Source organism: Pseudorca crassidens, chromosome 11 (genome assembly GCF_039906515.1).
Source record: "Pseudorca crassidens isolate mPseCra1 chromosome 11, mPseCra1.hap1, whole genome shotgun sequence".
NCBI classification, from domain to species: Eukaryota; Metazoa; Chordata; class Mammalia; order Artiodactyla; family Delphinidae; genus Pseudorca; species Pseudorca crassidens.
In genome coordinates, this window is record NC_090306.1 from 18,004,295 (window position 1) to 18,025,143 (window position 20,849).

Sequence of the window (20,849 nt, forward strand, 5' to 3'; positions counted from 1 at the left end):
GCTAGCTGAGTGACTTCGGACACATTAATACACTCCCTGTACCTCAGTCTCCTTATGTTTAAATGGATATTGGTAATTAAACATAACTTACAGAGTTATAAAGATTGGTAAAAATAATGCATATAAATTGCTTCACACAGTGCATGGTAACCATATATGCTCAGTAATGCCAGGTATACCAGATACATATAAAATGAATGACTTGAGCATAACCCGTGTGTTTCCCAGTTAAATGATTATATTGTAGGCTAGTAGCCCCTGAGGGAAAAAGAAAACATCACTCACCACCTGTTTAGAGGATTCAAAGGGAACAACTCCCTAAGTGTAATTAAGGGAATCTGGGAATACTTTGATAGGACACGTACCATTTTATACCTCCATCCATGTCTAACCCGTACCCTTTAATGGGAAGCAAAGTCTCGGCACTTTATTTAGGATGCTATCAGACCTGTTATGAATGGAGCCAAAGAGTTTGTTTTGAGGAATAAAGGACGTAGAGGATCTGAGGGAACCATTAATGAGCCCAGCTGCCATTTCACATGCAAGAAGGAGCAGGTTCACAGCACATGCTTCTCAGGGAGGGCAGGGAAAATGTCAAGGATTGTACTGGGAAGGTGTTGGAACATTTTGTGCGAATGTGGATATTTGGATGAAATGCCTCTAAGGCCCCAAGATATCACCACAGGCTGTAAAGAGACGAGGAAGAAATAAGACAGAAGAGGAGTGTGCTTCTCCGTGGTGAGTATACATGCTGTATACAATTCGGACGGTACAGGGGTCAGTGGGATAAAAATGTTAGCTAATGCCATTAAAAAAAAAAAACCAGCATCACAGAAAAGCTATGACTAATTCACTCTGGATTTGACTTTCATTCTGCTGCTGTTACTGTTGCTTCTAGAATGATTAAACGAGACTGAGTTAATGAATTCTGTTTTACAGCATCGAGGAGGTCTGATACACCTGAAAACACCTCTGGTACTAACGCAAAACAGAACTCCTATGGATATTCTAATATCTTCTTCTTCCTCTTCTTCTTCTCCTTCTTCTTCTTCCTCCCCTTCTCCTTCTCCTTCTCCTTCTTCTTCTTTTTGTAATTTGTTATACAGTATTAGAAAATTAAAATTAATACAGAAGAGGAGAGAAAGGATGGAAGGAAGGAGGGAGGGAAGGATATTTGGTCATAATTTCCACTCCCTTGCTCTCTTTCCTAAGACAGAAAGACATACTTAGCTACAATTCATAAATTTTGAAAGGCTAATAAAAAAGAACTTCATGAAGTCCTGTGTAGTTTTTAAGCTTCTAGATTATACTTCATGGATGCCTTACCAAATTTACTAAAGTAAAATATAAGCTAGTGCCACCTTTATTTTGGCTTATTTTCTTTAAAGTTGAGGGACATGAAAACGTTAAGGTTTTAAGAGAGTTTGCTTATCTTTCTATCTCGATTAGCTTTTTAGATTTTTTACTTTCCTATTAGGTTTCTTAGCATCCTGCATTTGACCTAAAATCTTTAATTTGCGTATTATATCATATATAAAATAGTATGTATCCAGTTTTATAACTATAAATAAAATAAACATTCATATATATCACCCAATTAAAAAAATAGATCATTACTACTACACCTGTGGCTCCCGATATGCTCATTCCAAATTGTACCCTCATCCCTCCACTCCACACAATTTTTTAAAGTGTAAATTTCCCCACAAGGGGAGTTTTGTTGATGACACTAGCTTATTTCCCTCCCCGAAGAACAAAGCAACCAAATGAAGTGAACATAACCTCAAAATTGTATTGTCTTCATAACAAAACAAAGGATGAAGCTTAGATCTGGATCCCTTGGCCCTTTCTCTTATCTCCTCCCAGTTCCAAAGCTTGCATCTCTAAATATCCAGGATTCTTTTAGATCTACATTTGGGCTCAATACGTTCAAGCCTTAGTGCAATCTTCTTTGTAGTTTTAGCCTTTTCCTAGAAAAAACAGCTTAGTCTATGCTTACCATAGTCGCTCTGATTCCTGTTATAATGCTGCTTTCCCTGGGCATACTGAGGACCCTTGTCCTTCTTGTACTGTCATTTTGGGGGGTTGGCGTTGCCACCCTTCTTACAGAAAGTCCAGTGGATTTTAAAAATGTTCACCATGTTTGCAAGAGTGTTATTGGCATGAGAAGAAAAACACTCCATAAATTTTAAAAATGTTCTCCTTATCCTTTTAGTAACCCTAATATATATATATATATATATATCTTAATCTTCTCTGTTTTAAACTCTTTTTGCAAAAGGTTTTATTATATACTTTTTTGTGCCTTGATTAATTTAAAGATATTTAAAAGATATTCTCTTGATTTTTTTCCTGAGTTTTAAAGTTTTGTTGTTAACATTTTAATTATTTTTTATTTGCATACCAGTTTTCCTAGAACCATTTAATGAATGATCCACCCTTTCCCCAGTGATCTATAATGTCAGATCTGAAATAAATCAGGTTTTCATAAATGCCTGATTTCTATTATAGTCCATTGATTTGTTTTTCTGTTCCCATACCAATGCCACACTCTCTTAATTATTATAATTTTTATTCAAAATTTTCCTGTGTGGTAAAGCACCTGGCTCTTCCTTTTCAAGAGTGTCTGGGCTATTCTGAGCTGTTGACATTTCCATATGATTTTCCCCCAACATTTTATTATGAAAAGTTCCAAGAATGAAAAGAAGTTGAAAGAATTTTATAGCAAACAAACACCCATGAACCCACTACTTAGATTCTATAAGTAACCTTTTGCCATATTGCTTTGTCACATAACTGTCCATCTCTCTATTTACCCATTAATCTACATATGATTAAAAAATTAGCTTTTAGTGTTCCATAAAACCTACTGAACTGTGATTAGAATTAAATTGAATATACAGAACATGTTAGGGATAACTGATATGGTTAGAATACATACATGTTCATGTAATCCATGAACATGGTATGTCTCTCATTTATTTAAGTCATCTTTCATGCCTTCCAGTGAAGTAATATATTTTTCTTCTTGGAGATCTTGCAAAGATTTTGTGAAATTTATTTATACAACTCTTTTTTTAATTTTTGATTTTTAAGGGGGGTATTTTTAGAAGTTGTGTATTGTAAATGTTCCTGGTGTGTAAATGTACAATCAACTTTTTAATATGGATTTTAAAACTAATAATCTTATCTCTAGCTACCTTGTTAAAATGTCTTAATAGTGGGCTTCCCTGGTGGCGCAGTGGTGGAGAGTCTGCCTGCCGATGCAGGGGACACGGGTTCGTGCCCCGGTCCAGGAGGATCCCACATGCCGCGGAGCGGCTGGGCCAGTGAGCCATGGCCGCGGAGCCTGCGCGTCTGGAGCCTGTGCCCCGCAACGGGAGAGGCCACGACAGTGAGAGGCCCGTGTACCGCAAAAAAAAAAAAAAAAAAAGTCTTAATAGTTCTAACACTTTACCTATATAATTTTTTTTGAGTTTTCTATGTATACAAGCATAAAATGATGGCTGTTGACTTTTCCTGTTTAGTTCTCATGTTTTTGACTTATTTTCTTTTTCTTATTTTACTGGTTCAGATATCCTGTATAATGTGAATAGAAATGGTGATATCAGGCTTTTGCCTTTTTTCTAATTTTAAAGTTAATGCTCTAAAAGTTTCACTATTGTGTTGATGTTTGCTGTAGGTTTTATTTGAGGGTGGGGTAGATGTTTTTGTTTGTTAGCAAATTTGGAATTTATTTTTGAAGCAAATTAAGACTTTCCATGCAGTTCTGAATGTTTTGGGATTTTTTTGTTGTTGTTGTTTTGTTTTGGGATTTGAAGCAATGATTTGAAACTATGAGAGTTACTTTTTTAAAAAAAAATTTTATTTATTATTTTTGGCCATGTTGGGTCTTCGTTGCTGCACGCAGACTTTCTCTAGTTGTGGCGATTGGGGGCTACTCTTCATTGAGGTGCATGGACTTCTCATTGAGGTGGCTTCTCTTATTGCAGAGCACGGGCTCTAGGCACAAAGACTTCAGTAGTTGCAGCACTCGGTCTCAGTAGTTGCGGCATGCGGGCCCTAGAGCACACGGGCTTCAGTAGTTGTGGCTCACGGGCTCCAGAGCGCAAGCTCAGTAGTTGTGGTGCACAGGCTTAGGTGCTCCGCGGCATGTGAGATCTTCCTGGACCAGGGATTGAACCCATGACCCCTGCATTGGCAGGCGGATTCTTAACCACCGCGCCAACAAGGAAGTCACAAGAGTTACTTTTTAATGAGGATAAAATTTCTCAAGGGAAGATCTCTCTTTCATACTTTTATTTTTAACCACTCAGTAAGCAACCACTCCCCACTGCCATCTTTGCCCTCAGCTTAACGTTGCATGAGCACTCAATAAATACCCATTGATTAATGCCAAGGATTTATATGCTTCTAGTCCTGGGATTTGATGGTTCATTTTGCATGAAAAACTTTTGCCAATTTGCTTTATTCTTGTTCATTCTAAAGCTGATATGTTGCTTGAGTCAAACTGTAGATGTCCTTTTGCTTGTCTTTATCTCATGCACAGCAAAAACAAAAGCAAAAACAAAAATAGGGAGGAGGAAATTTTTAGTTCTCTTAGTAATTCAGAATTTCTGTGAGTTTCATATAGAACTCTTTTCCCAATAAAATTCTTAACATCCAGCAGTGACCACAGGTTAGAGTCAAGGTATCTAAATTGAGATAAGTTGGTAGTATGGGAGAAAACTGGGAATATGACTATTCTGAACTCTATTTTGGTAGTGGTCATAGGCAAAAATTTTTTTTCTTTGTCTAAGTCTCCATGTTAGTCAGCTGTTGCCAAAATAATGCCACATCCCAATCTGCCCAGAACTCAGCAACTTACACAGCATTAATTTTCCTGGCTCATGGTCCTGCAAGTTTGTTGGGTCATATCTGCTTGAAGATGCTCGTTGGTTGACCTTGGCTCTAGGTTTCAGGTTGAGTTTAGGTCTGCTCCATATGTTTCTTCATTCTTCTTGAACCAACAACAATCTCAAGAATTCAGGATGACAAGTCAAATTACACAAACACATCTGTGTTACATGTGCTAACAACCCATTAGTCGAAGTAAGTCACATGGCCAAGCCCAACATCAATGGGGTAGAGAAATATACTCTGCCCTCTATAACGTGCCGTGAGGTTGCATAGCAGAGAATGGGAATGAGTGAACACCCAAGAACAATAATCTAATCTACCACAGTCTTTCATATATATGTGATGATCAAATGAGCTAACATATAGAATGTGCTTAAGGCATAGTAAATGCTCAGTAGGGTTGCCTATTATTATTGTTATTATTTTATGTAAAACAAAGCAATCAAACTAGCTGATCTTCAGAGTACTTGATGTATCTAAATTTTTGCTTTCCATTTACCACTTAAGATTCCTTCTTTTTCCTCACTTTTCTCCCCTGTTCTTTCCCTATTGTAGTAGAAATAACAATAATATGGCTTTAGTCAATAAATCTCTTTGGGGGCTTCCCTCGTGGTGCAGTGGTTAAGAATCCGCCTGCCAATGCAGGGGACGTGGGTTTGAGCCCTGGTCGGGGAAGATCCCACATGCCACAGAGCAACTAAGCCTGTGCGCCACAACTACTGAGTTTGTGCTCTAGAGCTCACGAGCCACAACTACTGAAGCCCGTGCGCCTACAATCCATGCTCCGCAACAAGAGAAGCCACTGCAAGGAGAAGCCTGCGCACTGCAACAAAGAGTAGCCCCTGCTCGCCGCAACTAGAGAAAGCCCGAGTGCAGCAATAAAGACCCAACGCAGCCAAAGAGAAATTTAAAAAAAAAAGTCTTTGGTATTTTTATGATTATAGTCTTGTAATGTTTAATACTCTCAGAATCTTTATCTGTGTGAAATTCAGTGCTGCATCTGGTGGAAGAAACATTGGCTGTTTATTTTCTCTTCTGTGTCTGCACTGGTTGAATGTTATATCGTGCAGATAACTGCTTTTGATTCAAAGAGGCAACATGATTTCAGACCTAATTACTACAGAAGTAATTGCTCCTTGGCAAACGGGACCTGCCAGTCTGCCCAGATTTCAAATGTCAAAGGGCCAAGTGAATGCAGGGCATGTTCAGATCCTCTAATGGAAATTCATTGCCCTTCTCAGTTTGGCAGCCTGAAAGACTAGGATTTTAGCCACCCGAATGTAAAAGGGAACTCTTTAAATCCCTGAGGCCGCAAGACAATAGAAGCACTGCATGCCAAGTGAGGTGCAGCCTCACTTAGACACATTTTGAGAAGATGGTAGTTATGGACTGATTTTGCAGATCATCTGGCGCCAGTCTATGAAAGAAGTTGGAGAGATTGAGAGGACTTCGTTGGAGATATAAGAGACGACTCTTTAGAGAGAGTTTTTAGTATGTTGCTCATCCCCTTTCCTCATGGAGATGAAGTAGGAGAGGCTTCTTCTTGCTTTAAGTCAAGCAAAATATGCTTCAAAGGAATACATTGGTTTCCTGTTGTTCACGGGGCAGAGTTGACCGATGTCTGACACATGCTTTAAGCACCTAAAAGCAAGATTCTCTGGTTAGAGCTCCCTGCTTGGATGATGGGACAGAGAATGACATGAGTCTTTTCCATGGATCAAATGTGGGCCACCTGTGAGAAAGAAAGCTGGTCTTGGACTGCCTTGAATCCTGCCCAAGCACTTGGGGCGGGTAGGGCAAGAGAGCTCATCGAGAAAGGCGGCAGGAAGTCAGGAGCTGCTGCAGGACCTGTGAGCCAGGAGCCAGAGCAAAGCGATTTTCCTAGTTCTGTGTGTGACAGGTCTCAGTGAGGGCACGAGCTCCACAAAGAACACTCATGCACCTCATGAGTGGGTCAGCTTTACACAGTAGCCAGCCAGAGGGAGCCAGTGGCAGATTGCATCGGTTTTAGTCAGGCAAGACCTCCTCTCTGTGTCCTTACCTCTTCTCCCTTCCCTCTCCTGACCCCAGTTCCACCTTCAATCTTGCGTAGGGGAGAGGAAGCTGACTGAATGAGATGGAGGAAAGGGAGAAGCAAGAGGGGAAATTGAGAAAAGGTTGAATGTGTGGGTCCCCATTGGGAGTGCAGGTCCGAACAGGGGGAGGAGGGAAATTTTAGCTTTAAATTCTGTAATTTTGACTTTCAATTATGAGACTCTTTTTCAGACAAAACGACTTTCTTATCTGAGAATGCCTGCAAAAACTAATTCCATCTTCCCAGAATTTCTTTCGGGAGCAGAGGAAGCATTAACCCCATAGAATGAACCAAAATTGAGGGTGTTGAAGAAAACAGTGGTTCTATAATTGAATCCTACTAGTTTTACATGTTCACACTTGAAGAGAGGAAGCTTTTTGTTTTTGTTTTTCCTCCAAGCAGTTGCATGATTCTTTATTCCAAAGAGCATCAAGGGATCACATCCACCCTGAGTACTTCACCCTCCATCCACTAGGAGGCATGAAGAAACCTGTGGGTGGGAGGAGAGGATATATGTAAACTGAAAATCCACCCAAATGATTGCTTCCCTGTCCAACACCCTTATTTAAAAATTTCTCCCAGAGGTAGACCTCACACTTCTCTAAATGGTTCCCCTGTCATCTGGAAAAATTCTTTAAAATTACAGATTCTTATGCTGTATCATAGACCCACTGACTCAGAATCTCTGGGGGGTTTAGGAAGAATCTTACAAATCTTGCAGGTGATTGTGGTCCACTGGGTTATAAGGTTTGGCATTTTGGAGGATGGATGAGATATTTTGAGAGTGCTGGCATCTGCAATGAATATATTGCTCTAAAAAGACCAAGTATTCTGGTGAAAGGAGTGAGCCTTCAAGAGTTTCTGCTATGTATTCTTTTAACAAAATTTATGTTTAAACATTTAGATTGCTATTTTAAGTGACTAGATAAATGTTAGCGTGTTTATTGGGTTGGTCTTTTCCCACTATATTGGAACATTACCTCTATTATAGTGGCTTCTTAGCCATCTGGTAATTCTGTTGATGGGAGCTAAAATGGAAAACAGAGGGCACTATTAGCCCACAACTCCAAAACATAACAGTTGTTTGATTTTCCACCAATCTTGCCAAAAGTAGGCCAATGACAATATTGTTTCTAACCCACATGCCTCCCTCAGGCCAAGTTGGAAACCCATCTCTTGCGGCAGAACAAGTCTGTCACTGATGGAAAAGAATCAGTAGGTTAAAAAATAAAGATCAGGTCCAGGAGTTTTGCCAGCATCAAGAATGTGCTTCATCAATAGGACAGGGTATAGGATAATGATCATTCTAATTTTCTTTGTCTTTTGCTTTGGAACTCTTTGCTGTTGTCGAATAAGGACCAAATGAAATGCACTACACTGCTTTACTAGTGTTCTCTTAGCCAGTATGTTAATTATTTTTCCCGACAAATGTCTGCGAGGAGCGGTATTAGAGTAGCCTGATTTATGGCTACTTCACTTTGCAAGTCAAATGCTCAGGATAGCACAAATAGAGGAATATTTTAAGTGCCAAAAATATGAAATGTTAAACTTATTTCTGAGTGATTTTATTTTTGTTCTTGATTTAGAAGCATTAGTATATTTTCTTGACAGCTGAACAGCGAAGGGGATGTTTTGCCTGGTGTAAATGCCTATAGGCTGAAGAAGAGTGCATGTATCTACTTCCTGAGTTTGGGTGTGCTGTTGAGTTGAGGAATTTTAGATAAGGCACCTCTTTACCTAATCAAAGCACTGGAGGACAGTAGGATGGGGAATGGCATTTTATTGTTCTTAGTTCGAAGAGGAGTGCTTTTTTGAGTGGTGAGGGAAAGAATGTGATAATTATTCTCAAATGACTGAAGATTTATCATAGGGAAGAATTCTGTGATGCCCCAGGGGGCAGACTTAGAGCCTTCTCCTTCAATCCCCATATTGGACTGGTCAAAAAGTACTGATGATGATTTTACTTCCTTACCTCTGAAATCTGTTGGTTCATCTCTTCCTCACACGTATCACCTTTGTTTAGACATATTTCCTATTTCAGAAGGAAAGAACAGAGAGAAGGTAGGAGAGGGAAAGGGGAAGAAACAAACCATTTACAGGTCTCCTCTCTATTCTTTCTTAGGTTTTCTCCTTTCTCTGGTTCATCCTCAACTTCAGGCAGAGTAATTTTTCAAATCAGAAAATAAACTTATGGTTACCAAAGGGAAAAGGGGGGGAGGGATAAACTGGGAGTTTGGGATTGACATATACACACTACTATGTATAAAACAGATAACCAACAAGGACCTACTGTATAGCACAGGGAACTCTGCTCAATATTCTGTAATAACCTAAATAGGGAAAGAATTTGAAAAAGGATAGATATATGTCTATGTATAACTCAGTCACTTCGCTGTGCACCTGAAAGTAACACAGCGTTGTAAATCAACTATACTCTAATATAAAATAAAAATTTTTTAAAAAATTCTAGGGAATTATACACCACATCTGCTTAAAACAAAGCTGATTAATAAAATTTTAAAAAAGAATGTCAATCATGTCACTTCCTCATTTAACATTCTTTACTGATTCCCCATAGCCTGGAGTTCAAACTCCTTGTCACGAAGAACAAGTGTTTTCCTAATTTGCCTCTAACAGACTTCTGCCAGTCTTATCTTCTGCTCCACAACCTTTTATTCGGGACATACGGAGCCACTTGAAGTTTCCAAATATGTTGTGCTCTTTTAGGCTTCCAGGCTTGTATTTATACTATTCCTTGGACCTGGAATGTTCTTTTTCTTTTGAGTCCTTTTCACCCTTTCTCTAATACCATGCTCTCTTTGAAGCCTTCTCTGACCCCTCCCTTAGCAGAGGTAGTGGCTTCTGCATCCAGTTTCTCAGAGAGCACTTTGTATGTCTGTGTACTGGCATTTATTATTCCACCGTCAGATGTCCTACCCCTGCTCGCATGACACTGTGAGGTCCCTAGAGGCAGTTGTGTCACTGTCCCCAACTCCCAGTACACTGTGTTTCTGCAATGGAGAAACACTTTGTGTTGAAGCTCTTTAAGAGGTGTTGAAGCTCTTTACAGGAGGATTTCATCTCGACATGAGTTAGAACTTTTAAACAATTATAGCTGTTCAAAAATTGAAGAGGCTGCCTGGTACAGAGTAGGTGCTCAACAAATAAGTGGATTATTGAATGAGCTGTGAACACTTGAATCTCCTGTCACTAGGAAGTAGTCAAGGTTTTGACAGGCTCATTCAAGCATCATAAGAAGGGCTTCATGATGAATCATTGAAAAATTTTCATCAAGAGTTGACGAAATACAGTTAGGCTGTATTTCACTATATTTTGGGAAGTATCTATCTATCTATGATATCTATCTACACACACATATACATATGTATGACTAAAAGTTTCTCTCTATCTACCTAAATGATTAAAATAATACGAATTTTTTTCTACATCATATTTCTTTCTCTTTTTTCCTGCTTGAAGATTTGATTAGGACAGTCAAGTGTGAATATTATTTAAAGTATTTTTCTTTTACTTTCAGCAACTAGGGCTATTCATACCTTCTCAATTCGTTTGCACAAGTCTTCAGGGTAATTCTTGCTGCTGTTGATGACTAAAGTACCTACATGATAGGAGTGGATTGAAAAAGTTAATACTTTGAAGGGAAAGGAAAATCCTCATAGTTCCTCTTCAAAGTCAGAGAAAAAGAAGAGAAATTATGCAAAAAGGGAAATGGCATGTTTCATATTTTAATTTTTAAGACTGACTTGTATATGATAATTTATATCTCTTTGACTATAGCATTTTTATGTAACTTTATTATTTATCCAACTTTTCAAAGTGTCAAAATTTATATAGGAAATGTACTACCTATTATTATGATGTACCCTTCGGTGTACAATCCTATACAATCCTTGACATGAAGTGATGCTCTTGATATCATTGAGGTAAACAGAATATCCTAAAAGAGAATCTTCCCTGATACAAGGACAGGATAATACCACATGGAGGAAAGAAGGGGGCATAGTTAGGGATGGTATAACAAATAGACAAAAATTACAAAAGTCTACATCAACTGTACTCCAATAAAAAAATTTCAGAAGAGCAAAAATATATATATAAAAGTCTCAAGCAAGAGAAGTTTATTTCTCCATCATATAAGAGGGTGAAGGTAAGCTGGTGGTCCAGGGAGAGTAGGCAACTCTGCTCAGTGAGGATATCAGCCAACTAGGTCCTACTTGATGCTTTGCATTCCCGAGGGCAGCAGTTTTCAAACGTTAGCCTGTGTCAGACCTGGAGGGCTCTTTAAAACACAGAATGCTGGACCCCAAGACCAGGGTTTCTGATTCAGTATGTCTGGGGTGGGGACTGAGAATCTGCATTTCTAAAAAGCTCCCAAGTGATACTGATGTTGCTGGTCAGGGGACCAGACTTGAAGAGGCACTGTTCTCGAGTGCTGTCTCCATTCTCCCTAGCTCCCTGGAAGGGAAAAACAGAAAGCAAAAAAGATATGACCCAGAGGTTACACATACTTCTTCTGCTCAGATTCTTTCAGGCAGAATATAGTCAAATGGCCACATCTACCTCCAAGAGAAGTGAAAGTACAATAGTTTCTATTATTAAAGAGAAGAAGAAATCATTCCAATATTGAGTCTTCTGACTTATGAACAAGTTATATTGTCCAGGTTATTTAGGTCTGTGATTCTCTCAGCAATGTCTTGTATTCTTCAGTGAGCAGGTCTTTCACATCTTCTATCATAATTATTCTTAAGTGTTTCATATTTTTGATGCTATTGTAAGTGATATTATTTTTAATATTAAAATTTTGAATGTTTGTTGCACATATATAGAAATACAGTTGTCAGTTCTTTCCAAAGAGATCTATAGAATCAATACAAATCCAATCAAAACCCTAGCAGGCTGTTTGTGTGTGATATTGACAAACTGACTCTAAAATTCACATGGAAATGCAAAGGACCTAGAAGAGCCAAAATAACTTTGAAAAAGAAAAACAAAATTAGAAGGCTAATATCACCTAATTTCAAGACTTATAAAGCTACAGTAATCAATAAACTATGGTAATAGTGTAAAGATAAAAAAAAAAAGATCAATGAACCAGAAAGGTCCAGAAACAGACTCTCACATATATGGACAATTGATTTTTGACAAAGGTGCAGAGAGAATTTAGTGGAGAAAGGATAGTCTTTTCAACAATAGTGCTGGAATAACTGGATATCTATATGCAAAACAACCAGAACAAACCAGTTCAAACCTTATGCCATATACAAAAGTTAACTCAAAATCTCAAAATGGATCAGAGACTTAAATGTAAAATCTAAAACGATAAGACATCCAGAAGAAAGCAAAAGTAAAAATCTTTGTGACACTAGGGTAGATAAAGATTTATTAGCTATGACACAAAAAATATGATGTATAAAATAAATATTAATAAATTCAACCTCATCAAAATTAAAAAACTTCTCTCCAAAGGAGAAAAGAATGAGAAGACAAGCCACAAGCTGGGAGAAAATATTTGCAAAGCATATAACTGCTAAAGCACTGTATCCACAATATGCAGAAAACTCTCAAGACTCAATAACATGAAAATAACACAGTTAAAAATGGGCAACAAAATTAAACAGACTTAACCAAAGAAGCTACATGCATGGCAACTAAATACATGAACAGATCCTTAATATCACTATGTATCAGGAAAATGCAAATTAAAACCACAATGAGATTCCACTACACACCTATTAGTTGGCTAAATTAAAAAGATTGGTACATTAAGTGTTGACCAGGATGTGGAGCAGCTAGAACTTTCAAACTATGCTGTTGGGAATGTCAAATGGTAAAGCCACTTTGGAAAAGTTTGGCAGTTTAACTTTCTTAAAAATTCAACATACACTTACATATGACCCAGCCATTCCACTCTAAGGTATTAACCTAAGAGAAAAGAAATCATATGTCCATACAAAGAACTTCTACATGCATGTTCACAGCAGTTTTATTTGTAAAAACCCCAAACTGGAAAAGAGCCAAATGTCCTTCAATAGGTGAATGGATAAACAAATCGTGGCATATTCATACAATGGAATGTTACTTAAAAATAAAATGGAAGGAACTAATGATCTATACAACATAGATATATCCCAAAATTTCTATGAAGGAGTCCAGATATTGAGTACATATTGTACGAGTCCATTTTGATAAAACTTTGAACATGAAAACTTATCTATATTGACAGAGCAGATCAGGTGTTGCCTGAGAGGGTAGGTGGGATGAGTAAGTGAGAGGAATTAGAAAAGGCATGAGGAAATTTGGGAGTGATAGAAGTATCATTACCTTGAACGTGATAATGGTTTCATGGATTTATATGTATGTAAAATTTATCACATTGTACACTTACTGTGCTTATTGCATGTTTTATATCTCAATAAAGTTGCTTTAAAAAAGGAAAAGAGAAAAAAATAAGGATCAAATAACATATGAGTTATTGTCGCTTATATTGATTTTTAAAAGATGTACTAGAATTCAATTGAACTAAATGGATGTTTGACTATTTTCAACTATTTTAAAAGCAGTTCATGTACATGAAAGCCTAAGCATGGATGAGGTTCAAAGGATATTTTAGTTCTGTTGTCTTCATGTTACCAAATAGGGAACACGTTTCTAGAGTCAGAGTGATTGAGAGGAAGATCTTGGAAGACCAGAATTTTAGTTCTGATTTCTCCAAGTGTCCTGGAACTCGCTTATTTATCTGACCAATCTAATTTTGCCACCTGTAAAATAGACAAAATAATACTTAGCTCAGAGGACAGGGTGGAGAAAGGAGGCAGAATAGCTAGTAAAAGCGCTGTTAGATTGTTTGAATTACTATCCCTACATATTCTTTTTCCGGACACTCTCCTTAGTTTTTCCACTCCCTGGAAATCTCTTTTGTCATTCATGTCATTCAACTTCAGTTGGCATCTTTCCTATTTAAAGCAAAAAGTGTTGAGTCGGCAGATTTGACGGACTTCTGAAGCCTCTAGTGACTCGGGGCTGACAAAACTCTTAACTCTTTTTGGCCCAGAAACTGAAGCTCAGGGATTTGCCCTTTTCAAGTTGCTTTGGAGGCAATTGTGGCTTTTCCCCAAGCTTGGTCTTGCCGGGGCAGCTGACTGAGTGAAGGAGTGAGTCTGCTTTTATACCCAAGCTGAAGCTTTGAGTAAAACTTAGCTGCTGTAAGAGGATTAGGGGAGGGCTGGAATGCACTCCTTGCCAGATTGAAGTGCTAGCATCTCCCAAAGGTGTCTGTTTGGGGCAAGTCATTTTAGCTGCTTATATCAGTGCTCAGCACAGACCCTTGTACAGATGCTTCAGAGAAACAGCACTGAGGTGTCCACAACTAACACATAAGCATTACCACCAAGCACTAAAGTTATAACGAGCAGCCTGTGAGACCAGCTGGGATGTAGAGGATGGGCTTTTGTATCATGCCTTCCCAGGGACAACCTTTCCCTTTCCTACAGGATAGAGGAGAACTTCAATCAGTGGGGTGCTGGTAAATGCTTAACCACTGGCTCCGGGTGGTGGGGAGAGGACTGATTTGTAGTGTCTTCCAATTTCCATGATTTAAATACTATCGTCGTGGTCAATTTCAAGTTTCTAATATATTGTCAACCAGCTCACAAATTCCACAAAGTTTAGATTGGCTCTCAAAAGCCGGCGCAAGCTGACTCCAACACGCCGCTGGATTAAACAAACCAGTGGGTAAGGGCAGCCATAAAGTAAAGCCAGGGTCATTCTCCATATCTCGCCCCTAACTCTCCCCCTGGACTAGCAGGTCCTGTTACAGTTCATGAATTGCCTAAGGTCCCACCAACACTCAGAGACAGAGATGAGACTTCTTCTAAAAACTAAAGAATGGATAAGATATTGGTTTTTTCCTTCTCATACTTTCTGATTAAACATGAGTGTGTCTTGTACAGTTTGAGTCAAACCTACGAAAATTTCTCAATTATCAGGATCAAAGTTCCCTTTACAGGTAGTTGATTTTTAATTTCTGGGCTGAAATGGTGCCCACAGATGCTGAGAAAGAAGATGCTGTGGTGTTCTCTCTGGAACATTCCCCAAGCATACTAGTTCTCAGTGGGGTCAGAGTGATACATCCCCTGGGGAATGTTTAGGAAATTTGTTGGGAATATTTTGAATTGTCCCAATGATTTAGGTGCTTCAGTGGCTTAAGTGTCACCACAGCATATGGAGAGGCAGAGACACTCAAGATTTTGTAATACCAGAACAGTCTCACATAAAGAATGGTCCTGTATTCTGTACAACTTCAGATGTTCCCAATAGGCACCCATGTAAGTGAAAAACGCTGTTTACAACTTTCTAAGCCTGGAATGTAACACCATTTTACCTATGAACATACAGTAAATTTTTACCATGTAAACATATACAGAATTTTCTAAGAGTGCAACTATGATGTAAGTGGAAGGGAAATTATGTCACATTTTGGTGAGAACATTATCAAGCATGACATAATATTACCGAGTTATCTCCCAGTTTGGAACAGCGTATCATTGCCCAGAAGATGGCCTAGTTTTTGTAGCTATTGCACATTCAAAGTGATTTAAAGTATATAGGAATAGAGTTGTTTAGCCTTTATTTCAAGATGTCAAATAGAAACAAAAGTGTGTTTTAAATCTAAACACTTGTTGTAGATAAGTGCAAACATAGGACTACTTCATTATGTTTTCTGATGTATTCGTGTTTGAGCATTTCCACCTTGAAAAACATATCATTTCATTATGTTTACTCTGTCCACTGTCCAGTCCAGCACCCCAGTCAGGAAACTAGGAAACTCAGCTCCTCTCTCCTTCCCACTCCTTAGATTCATTCACTATGTTCTGTTGATTCCATTTCCTACTTGTCCTCTTCTCCCAGTACACCGGTACTGCTTTAGTTCAGGCGCACACTATTTCCTGTCTAGACCATTCCAAAGTCTACCAATTAATCTCTCATTGTGCACTCTCCCCACCCCACTCCCGCCAACCCATTCTCTACACAAATGTTCAATGATCTTTCTAAAACACAAATCTGGGAAAGTTGCTTCCCTACTGAACACTTCATTGGGTCCCTGCAGAAGAGAGGATGAAACCTAGACTTCTCAGGATGGTGCCACGAGACAGTCTCTGTTGATCTCCGTCTGCTCTCAAATCAGACTTCGCACAGGGAACCATCACGCCATTTCATTTCTCTGCGATTTGGACACACTGTTGTATTTGTTAGGAAATGTTTCTCCTCAGTCCTGCCAGCCTGGCAAATTTCATTCATCCTTTAAGACCCAGCCCAATTTTCTGTTCCAAACCTCCCTGACATGATGGCTTCAAGTGACCCTAGTACTCCCCTTCCTTAACGATGTTTAGTGCACTCTATTAGAACAGTCCGATTACTACCAGGCGTGACGCCAGCCCACTGTCCCACTTCCCTGTCCGTATAAGATGATGGCGAGGGAATAAAGACGTCACGATTGTCAAGGTTGACCTGCCAGTTGGTTGCGGGCAACTGGAGGCTCCCAGCCCTCTCCCCTGTCTTTGGAATGTACATTTCACCCACCATTTCCACACTAGGAGCTATTTCAAGGACACAGCCTTGAGGGGTAAGATATTGTTGAGACCATCTGGATGGTACATACATGACTGAACATAATTAAGGCCTGTATATACATTTTTAAGATTCCCGCCAGCAGGTGCAGAGACCTACTCATCTTGTGGTCCCAAGACAAGCCTCCTAAGTAATCTCCCTTGCTGATTACACCTGCCACCTACCAATCTGGAGTGGTCTGCCTGTTTCATTGGTCTCTCCTCTGGGTAGGGGGGCCAATTTTAAATTTCACCCAGGTAACCAACCAAATTCCTGAGGTTGCAAACTAACAGTGATCCTTGGCCTTGAGGGGAGGGCTGTCCTTCCCAGCCCTTGCTTTACCAGGATGACAAAGCCAATGAGGAGGCCTTCAAGAGGACTACTTGAAGGATGGGGAGAACTGCATCTCTTTTTAAAATAATTATTTATTTATTTTTATTTGTGGCTGTGTTGGGTCTTCATTGCTGTGTGTGGGCTTTCCCTAGTTGTGGCGAGCGGGGGCTACTCTTCGTTGAGGTGCACGGGCTTCTCGTTGCGGTGGCTTCTCTTGTTGCGGAGCATGGGCTCTAGGCGCACAGGCTTCAGTAGTTGTGGCACGTGGGCTCAGTAGTTGTGGTGCACGGGCTTAGTTGCTCCGCGGCATATGGGCTCTTCCTGGCCCAGAGCGCAAATCCATGTCTCCTGCATTGTTAGGCAGATTCTTAACCATTGCGCCACCAAGGGAGTCTGAGAACTGCATCTTGATTCCTGGCTGGATTTTTTTTTTTTTAAGTATCTTTTTATCATTATTTTTTTTTTTTTTTTTTTTTTTTTTGGTTTTTGATTGTGGTACGCGGGCCTCTCACTGTTGTGGCTTCTCCCGCTGCGGAGCACAGGCTCTGGACGCACAGGCTCAGCGGCCACGGCTCACGGGCCCAGCCACTCCGCGGCATGTGGGATCTTCCCAGACCGGGGCACGAACCCGTGTCCCCTGCATCGGCAGGCAGACTCTCAACCACTGCGCCACCAGGGAAGCCCTTATCATTATTTTTTAAGCACAAATGCTCACACAACTTTTACTTACAAGGTGGTTCTGTATAGACTGAATTAAAAAGTTAGTGACCTTGATATTACAAATTATGTACAATTAAATGTAGTTCACAGGGTACATAATTACACTTCTCACTTCAGAGGGCAATTATAGTTGAGACTGAAAGAAAGTGTAATGTCCACTCATAGGTAACAGGATGGGAAGTCTCCCTGAAGTTTTTGCAGATGATTTTTTAAAAAAATTATTTATTTATTTATTTATGTATATTTTTGGCTGTGTTGGGTCTTCGTTGCTGCACACGGATTTCTCTAGTTGTGGTGAGTGAGGGCTACTCTTCGCTGCAGTGCACAGGCTTCTCATTGTGGTGCTTCTCCTGTTGTGGAGCACAGGCTCTAGGTACACGGGCTTCAGTAGTTGTGGCGCACAGGCTCTAGAGTGCAGGCTCAGTAGTTGTGGCGCACAGACTTAGTTGCTCCACGGCATGTGGGATCCTCCCGAACCAGGGCTCGAACCCGTGTCCCCTGCATTGGCAGGCAGACTCCCAACCACTGCGCCACCAGGGAAGCCCTGCAGATGATTTTTATTTGTTATTGCACAGTGCGAATTTCTAGGGGAAAAAATAATACACTAACCCTTGGGTCCCATACAGGCAAATTAAGATTGCATTCTTCAGGTTGTTTCAATAGGACTGGCTTTTGCCATTCCCATTTAGAAAATACCAAGAAAAATTTATGTACAGGAGTTGATGCTATTGCATTTGGATAAAGCTGGCAAGTTCTTGCTACTAGCATAGCCCAAGAAACACCACAGAGGAAACCTAATATATTGGAATAGATGTGGCATTTAGCCCACAGTTTGATAGATCTCAGGGTTAACCTGAAGTTGTCTATGTTTAGTACTAGATGTAAAATTTCATCAGTTACCCTGCAACGTTAAGATTTCTTATGTATCTTGCATCTAAAGTTTTAAGCAGACTGTCATCTCTTAAGTCCAAGTCTTCTGGAAAAGTCTGCAGTGCTCATCTGGCAAACAAAATATCAATCTCTATCCCATGAAAACACAGCTTGATAACTTATTACAAATGCCTGTTCGACAGCTCTTACATCTTTTACTTCTCACTGTAATCTCAACTTATCATAGAATGAGGTGGAAAAGTCGCTTCGATCATCATGTCTTGGGGCAACATACAACGCATCCGTATCGGTACCTTTCGTAGGTACTCCTCACCTATCAGATCCAAACGTAAAAACTCGTACCAGGTTATTTAATTTTCCCCAAATGAAAATCCTGCGCTGCGGTTCTCTTCCTCTCCCAAAACCCCCAAAGGACTTGAGTGGCAATTAGTTTCTGTGTAAGTAGGCGGTCAGATGCCTTGGGGGATGCTAAACTGATGGGACAGATGACGCCATGGTGCTTCTGCCGCGGCTGCGCTCGCCATGATCAACGCGTAGTACGGCGGCCACTTCCGCCCTGGGCGTGGCCACTGAGGCGGAAGGGAGAGGGGGGCGGGCCTCAGCCCCGCGTCCGCGCCGCAGCCCCGGGTCCGCGCCTCAGCCCCGCGTCCGCGCCTCAGCCCCGGGTCCGTGCCCACCCCCGCGCCCGCTTCCACCTCAGCCCCTGCCGCCTTCACTGCTTCTCCTCCTTCCCCTTGGTCCTCACGTGGCGCCGGAGCGCTACCACAGCAACGTTCTAGAACCCTGGCTGGATTCTTGATGAACTTCAAAATCAGTAAGTCCTCCACGTTACCGATAGAGCCAAGTGCGGTTAAGAGATTTCTTGCCAGAAAAACAGTGATAAATACCATTTCTGCAGAGCTTATCGTATACCAGACCCTGAATATACATTATTTATGACTCCAAAGAACCTTCTGGGATAGGTATTACGTTCTCTTTTGCAGAGACACGCTTTGAGAAGCTAGGTTACTCTTGGTGACTGACTGCTAAGTGGTGACGTAGATATTCTGTCCTAGGGTGCTCAGCCCATTCACTTTGGATTATCAGGGTCACAGAGTAGCGAGGGTAGGAGAAAGACCTGTTCACTTCCTTTTTTTTTTAAATTGAAATATAGTTGATTTGCAGTGTTGTGTTTCAGCAAAGTGATTCAGTTATACATATATATATATCTTATTTTTTCAGATTCGTTTCCCTTATAGGTCATTACAAAGCGTTGGTTATAGTTCCCTGTGTTATATAGTAGGTCATTGTTGGTTATCTATTTTATATATAGTTGTGTGTTTATGTTAATCCCAAACTCCTAATTTATCCCTCCCCACCTTTCCCCTTTGGTAACCATAAGTTTGTTTTCTATGTCGGTGAGACCAGTTCACTTTTAAAGACACGCCAATCATAGTAAGAGTGAAGAGAATAAAAATGAGACTAAATGGGCAATCCAGAATTATTGCTCTTTGCAGTTTTTTTTTTTTTTTTTTTTGTGGTACGCGGGCCTCTCACTGTTGCGGCCCCTCCCGCCGCGGAGCACAGGCCGCGGACGCGCAGGCTCAGCGGCCGTGGCTCACGGGCCCAGCCGCTCCGCGGCATGCGGGATCCTCCCGGACCGGGGCACGAACCCGTGCCCCTGCATCGGCAGGCGGACCCTCAACCACTGCGCCACTGCGCCACTAGGGAAGCCCACTCTTTGCAGTTTTTAATGCCATTATATAGCAGGTACAGCAGTATTTCTGTTTTTTTTTTGATTTTTTTTTTTGCGGTACGCGGGCCTCTCACTGTTGTGGCCTCTCCCGTTGCGGAGCACAGGCTCTGGACGCGCAGGCTCAGTAGCCATGGCCCACGGGCCCAGCCGCTCCGCGGCATGTGGGATCTTCCTGGACCGGGGCACGAACCCATGTGCCCTGTATCGGCAGGCGGACTCCCAACCACTGCGCCACCAGGGAAGCCCTGTTTCTGCTTTTAGAAAGGACACTAACTTTAAAATAATGTACTGCCAATGTCGATATTTTAGCTTGTTTTAACCCTTTGACTTCTTTCTGGTGTGTTACAAGAATTTTAAATTACTCCAGCTTCTAAAACAGAGAATATCTGTTTTTGAACTAAAAATCATGTTACTCTTCATTTTTTATAGATTTCAGGGCATATTCACAGATACTTGCTAATTTGGTCCCCACAATCACATTGTGATGGAGGGAAGTGGCTATCAGTATCTTATTTTGCACACGATGAGATACCAGGTGCCATCAGAGATACACAGTGACTCCCTCAAGGT

General features: G+C 40.5%; 1 pseudogene; it reads right to left on the bottom strand.

The window, feature by feature from the left end:
• Window positions 1-18,217: 18,217 nt before the first annotated feature.
• LOC137202717 (poly(A) polymerase alpha pseudogene) lies at window positions 18,218-19,434 on the bottom strand (annotated as a pseudogene).
• Window positions 19,435-20,849: the final 1,415 nt, after the last annotated feature.